Genomic DNA, 7,006 nt, shown 5'->3' with positions numbered 1-7,006 from the left:
GCATTCAGTACTATGACTAAACTTTATATTCTCCAACCTGATTGCTCTGACAGATGCTACCCTTTCAGCTGAGAATGCCTTTCTTTTACTATTTGACCCCCTCATTTGGTTCTGATTCCAAATATCACTGCCTACAGGGATCCTAAATTGCCCTCTACCACAAGCTGTCTTAGAAGAGCTGCCATGCCTGCCATGGGCATCTTTGACCAGTTGTGCTTTGATCTGTGACAAAGTGTGGCATGTTGTGCCAAAGCGCAACAGTAAGAAAGGTTTAGTCATGGATATTTGTCATCTTATCTAGGATTCTTTTGATATTTAAGAAACACCTCCCCTTATAAGATTTGGCACACATAGAACTCGTTTGTTTGTGATGCAGTAGACTGGTTTTATTCACAATGTCTTTGGAAGATTCAATCGTATCTGAAGTGAGTAGTAATCTCCAAAAGGGAATTTCAAGAAAGTTGTGCAGGGCTTATGACTCAGCTCTTACCAGCAAAGCTTCCTCATACAACAGAGTGTGATACACATAGAAGACCACAACTGGATAAGTTTTAGAGAATAAGAGACTACAGAATGCATGACCCTAGACTGGACTCCTATATTAAACCTCACCCACATAAGGCTCAGGGACCACTGTGGAAGAGGGGGAGGAAAGATTGTAAGAGTTTGGTGCATGAACATAAGGAAACAGAGGCTTTCAGGGCTCTGGGAACTCGCTCCTATGAACTTGCAACAGTGGTGACAGCATGCACAAGACCCATGCCTACTCAATTAGACAAAAACCCAGCACAGAACTGGGGAAGTGGGCAGCAGGCCTCAACCCTAGTGAAGGAATTATTGGCAACTGATTACTGCAGGGTGAGGGAGAGTAAATTTTTAAGGGAATGACTCTAGGTAGGCTGACTAGATTCCAGTAGATGAACTTGTACCAAGGGACATCTGACCAAAAATGCTTGACCAGATAGGACTTAACATATATGACAGAATGCATGAAATCTGACAGGGGGGTGACACACTTCATCTGGAGCTCACCCTGTAAGAATCCTTCTTCCGCTTTGCTTGATTTTTCACTTTTTTGAGGAATCTCAAGGATTCCTCAAAATTATTCCTATAGAGATATAAGACCACTGGGGAAATACATTATTCTATATAAAATTAGCTAAACATCAAGAATTACCTAAAAGAAATATGGGTTCCCATTCTGAGTGGCACACAGAATGATTTACAGGAAGTAAATATTAGTTAAGGATTTCCAGAGAATTTTAGAGAACATACTCATGTGGCTGTAATAGGAGAGGAATGCTGTATTCTGTTGCCATGGTCATTGCTCCATTCAGGTCCGCTTGAATTCCTTTTACCCATTCTGTGAGTATAACCCTAGTCTTTACTTTGTTTCTTCCCTTCCAGATGTAACTGTCTCTGCAGGACTGGCCTTGGACAGCTGGAACATCCTTTCCTGCAGGCACAGAGAATCAGAGGTATCCAGTAGTCAACACTGCCAACATCTCCCTCCTGGGAGATAAAGCCATATGACAGTCTGAAAGTTTAGTCTTGTGGCTTGGTGGTAAGACAAATTAGAGGGATGTTTACACCCCAGAGATCCTCATAGGATGGAGATGGGAAAGGAAGATGGGAGCTGGAACCTGGCTTGGCCTCTTCCTCTTCCCAGTGCTGCTTCTCTGCTGCCTCACAAGGATTGGCTGAGAACATTCGTAATACATCACTTGTTTAAGTTTTGTCTTAAAACTTTCATCTGAAGACTGATCAGATACATATTACGGATAAGTCTGATGTGACTCAAGAATCTGAAGGAAGAAATTAACATTTTGTGAGTAAGGAGGGAGAAACAACTATGTTTATAAAGTGAAAAGACGCAACATGAGAAAATGACCAGGCCCAAAGCAGGAATTGATGTGGTTTATTGGAGTGCACTGAAGAGAAAGCCAGGGCTGTGTTAAAATATCGCGAAATGAAGAGAACTGTCCCGTGCCCTCGAGATTCCATCTTGCTCTCCTGTGCCAGAGCGTACCATAGAAAAACAAAATTCAACATTTTAAAATTCATGATCAAATCTGTCTTTTTATTCCCAGAAAACCTGACAGATGAAATGTGAAATATTCACTTCAAGTGGAAAAGATGTACAAAATTAATCATAATCATAAGAATTTCTTTCTATATGTTATTACAGCCCGGATAAGCCAAGGAGGAAAATTAGAACTCTTTAGAAGTTGTTTGCCATGTACACCCTCGAGAGTGACTACTACAAAGAAAGCAAATGTTGAGGAAAAAACCTTGTTATTAAACTTTAGTGTGGTCCCTAAAGGCCTTCTTCTAACTCTGAACTGCCCTTCAAGCCTTCTGTTCCATCCTCCTCCATGCCTCCATGTGCACAACTTTGCATCTTCAGACATCCTTGCCATTAATTGAACATACTATACTATCTCACACCCCTTGCTACTTTTGACGTGTCCTTCCACCCCTATGCTGCCTAGTAAACTTCTGTTTGTTTTCAATACCCAACTCAACTGTCATAATACCTTGTCCTATACACTTTCAGATAAGGTAGTTTATTATTTCTGTCTTAGTATGTTGCTTCCAGAAATACTTTTGCTATGGAAGTTAGTATATTATATTAAAATACAAACGCATGGAAGGAACCCTAGGATATGTGCTTATTTGTCCCTCCTCCCTCCTACAGAGCTTGGCATATCCTAGATCTCTATCAATGTCTATGGATTTGGAATCACATAAATTTAAGTCAATAAAGTGGAGCCAACTCACAAAAGCTATTGGATGGTAAACCAACTTGACGTAGAACAAAATAATTGGGATTCATTGATTAAGGGAATGAGAAAACGTACTAAATATCTGAGGAAGGCAGTAAAACTGCCACTATCTGATCCCTGCTCTAGCTTCTCCTGACTCCCAGCTAGCTCATGGGGAATGCGTGTGCAGATCACCCATCGGCATCAAGGGAGGGTGATGAACAGACTGGCTAACACAACTCTGATACGCTTAAGTTTCTCTTTATTTCATTTACTGCATCCATTAAACAGTTGAAACTCTTTGAATGATGGCTTTCTGTACACAATGTTTAAAACAAAGAGAGATTTAGGTTGAAATATTGGTAACTGCCAATTGCAACTGTATGACCTCATGATAAAATAAGGAGAAGGGCACTGACTTCCTATGGTTGTGTGAAGAGCAGAGCTTGGCTTCAAACAGCAGTGTCATGGAGGCGTTCTTTAACAATTGATTCTCATCTTATCAGGTATTCCCCCAAGATGCCACACTCAGACCATCTAGCGTTAACTTATTCCACAGGTACTGAACAGGAGAAAGAATTTCAGATTGAGAACATAGCCACATGGAGGCAGAAAAACACATTGAATATTCATTCAGACCTTGAGCATGGAAACCCCCTCTTTAGTTCCTGAGGTCACACACTGAAACAGTCAGACAACACAGGTCTGAATTCGTCAAATCTCAAGTCCCCTGATATATGAGCTTTCTCAGCCTGGTTTAACTGACAGAATAGCTCCAACCTCTTCTATTCTCTGCTGCACGAGCCAGGCCATGGATTTTCTGGGTCGCAAAAGCAGCAGCTCAAACTAGGTAGTGGCCAGGCTTTTGAGACTAGCCAAGGACCAAGTACTCTTTCTTTCACATGACTACCTTCTTAGGTCATGCAGTCCTGTTCCTTCTGTTTCAAACTGTGATGAGCTACAGAAATAATACCATAAAGCGCAGCTAGGAAATTGAGACTGTGAACAGATCTGTTGACTCACACCACAGTTTAATAAAATAAGTATTCAGGTCTTTAGGTTTGCCCTGTAGGTTTGTGTTCCTTAAATTCTCTGTTTCACATTAGGAAACAAACTATGCATACCCTTAACTGATAAGTCATTCTTTGCTTTTTTCCATATATTCCCCATCATTCTTAAACTTTTAGGCCAAAATTCTCAGTTATTGAGAAAATACTCTTTTTTATTATTCCTGGGCTCCCCCTTATCTTCTGACTGCAGAACTCACCTGTGATGGTGCAGAGTCATATCTTCCATTGCTGGACCTGTTCCTCAGCAAGCCCTTCCTGTTATCCAACATCCGCCTTCTCGCCTGGTTTCTGCTATAGCATTTGCCATGTCTTACTCTTGTATTTTTTTCCCTCCACACACATATCCCAAACCTTATCTAATAAAAATCTCCTGGGTGCCAAGGCCCACCATTTGTCAGAGAAAATAGACAAAGAATTAAAATAGGATGCTGTTTTCTGATCACACAAAAGCAGATGAACCAAGTTACAGTCCATTTCAGAGACATCAGTGGATATAACACATGAAGTTTGGGGAGTACGTGAGGTGCTGCTTCTGTTTGCTGTTTCTCCATTTAATTAACTTCCTCCAGATTTCCTGTTTGCTCATTTCTACCTAGAAATAGCTTCATATCATGAACGGCAATATGCCCGAAGTTGAAATTATTCTCTTTACCCAATTTATTCTGATCTGCTCCCACTTAGGACTTTCAGTGATTCATGTTGAAAGATAAAAAACAATTCTCTGGCTTAACTCAATGCTTCATTTTAGATATCTAGTCTAGCACTGGTTAATTCATCTTCCTAAATATTACCCATATCTCCATATGCTTAGAGCTATTCCAGGATCTGCCTTCTCATTCTTCCTGTCTAGTATTAACAGATGAATCTTCCTAAAAAATCACTTTCCTGAGGTGGTTCTTCTGTTCACAAACAGGCAATAATACCTCTTTGACTAGCTGTGGAACCAGTAAAAACAGCTGACACTGTTCATCATTATTCAGTGACTCTGCTCTAACCTAGTCATGGAGGTTTGGTTATCACAGGCATCTTGTTCCGCTGGTGTACTGCACATGGAAATGACCACCTCGTAGGTGTACTTAACTAGACAAGAACAAAAAGAACTTTGAGAAGCAGAAAAGGAGAGCAAAGGAAGGAAAGGCAAGGCAGTGATGGGGGAACTGGCAGTGCAGGGAGAGAGTGGGCGGGAGACACTCATCTCAGAGAAGTATGGCTGTTTCTAGACAGCGTCCTTCCTTTCAACACTTAGTTTTCTCTTTTTCTGTAGTCCAATTTTTAATAAAATAAGTTTGTTCTAAGTAAAAAATAAGAGTACAACTCATGAAAGTGAAGAAAAGTGCATGATTTGCCTTGGTTTTCATGTTTTCCTGGAAGATGTTAAACCAAGACAGCTCCCTCTACTCCAATATACCAATTTAAAAAGGAGAACTGGAAAATTATTTTCATGACTTTCTCTCATAAAAGTCAGAATACCTTGTACATTTGAACCTGTGTGGCTCAGATGTGGAACTTAACATTTTTCTCTCTTCTTTTAAGATTTTTTTCTGCCACCTTTGCCTACGTGTTAGTTAGTATGTCAAAGAGCGCACTGAGACTGAGAAATGGTGGTCTCCAGCTCAGCTACTTCACTGGCACGCAGCATAGAAAGTGGACAACTTTGAAACTGGAAAGCAAACTTTCTTGTTTTTCTATGCCTTTAAGAAATGGAGGGATATGACTGAGAACAAACGAAGCATGATCCAAAGCATCCTTCAACCAGTGTATTTGTATTTTAAAGAAACAAGGACTAGTTGTTGCTAATTTTATACTGAGCTTGACTCTTTAAGTCACTTTGTGAGAAACCCATTGGGATGTAGACCCTAATGGGAAGGAGTTGAGTTAAGGTCTTTTAATTAAATTTAAAGATTTTTCTACCCATGGGAAAGGGCATAATTAGCTGTTTTCTAACGCATCTGACCTAAAGATGCTTGAATCAGCAGATAATTGAATGTATTAAAAGAAGTAGCAAATTCTAATTATGAGACTTAGTGTTGGGATAGAGAAAAAAAGAGGCTGCTCATTATTTATTCATGAGTTTTCACAAATGTAGAAAGGGGAAGGGAAGCAGGCAATTAGCAACTGTCTTGGGCCAACAATTGCATGTCCTCACATGGTAGCTCTTAGGAGAACTGGGCAACTCGGGGACGAGAGTCACACTCTTAGTCCCATGAAAGATCTCAATTTGCATGCCAAATAAATCACTGCTAAAAATAGAGTGGCGCACTCACAGCCGCAGAGTGTACCAGCTGGACCGCTGCCTGCACCACAGATTAACGTTCATACACTGGGCTTTGGAATGTTGCCATGATGTTTCTGATGGCACATGTACTCAAATCTAAACACTCACAAGCTGTTCTCAGATGGACTTCTACTGATTAAGTACTCAGGATGTATGATGCTCATGCAACTTTGAGTAAGACATTGTCTTTCTAAAATGGAAAATAAGTCGTATGAAGTACTCATCCAAGCTTATCTCATTATCATGTTTCTTAAATATTTGTGTATATTAAACACTATCTTAAATACATATTGTTAGCTTATTATTTCCTGTAAACTTTCTAAAATCATTTATAAAATAAATTCAAATAATACACTGATGAAATTTAAATCAATAGACGTGAATGTGATGGATGATGCTGTTTGTTGAAAATGCATCTACATCCACAGCTGAGGTACAGTTTTGGCTACTATAACACTGAGGCTGCTGAGTTTCTTAAGTCTTATCTGGTACGTGTCTTGTGATGATTCAATTGCACATCACTCTTCTTTATTTGAATTGATGGAAAATTGGATACTCATCCTATATGCTATGAGAACATTTGGCTTTCATTTGCATCAATACATCATTAAGTAGTAAGCAATCTTCCTTATCTTAGGTAATTAATATGAAGTAATACTGATATGAAACAAACAAAAACAAACTCAGATGTTTAATACATCGAGTGATACGTTTGTTCTCATTGAATAAGTAGAAAATACAATTTAATTCCCAATGAATGAATAAATCTGTGCAAAAAAATAGTATTTGCAGTGTATTGCCTCCAATGGTGGTGGTGATGATGGTGGAGATACCCAGAGTGATGAAGATGATTATAGCTACATAATCTCTGGTTAAGAAAATTTAAAACCTTTAAA

This window comes from Nannospalax galili, unplaced genomic scaffold (assembly GCF_000622305.1).
Source record: "Nannospalax galili isolate Female #2095 unplaced genomic scaffold, S.galili_v1.0 scaffold891, whole genome shotgun sequence".
NCBI lineage: Eukaryota > Metazoa > Chordata > Mammalia > Rodentia > Spalacidae > Nannospalax > Nannospalax galili.
The sequence above is the reverse complement of the archived record's forward strand: the minus strand, read 5'-3'. Positions refer to the sequence as shown.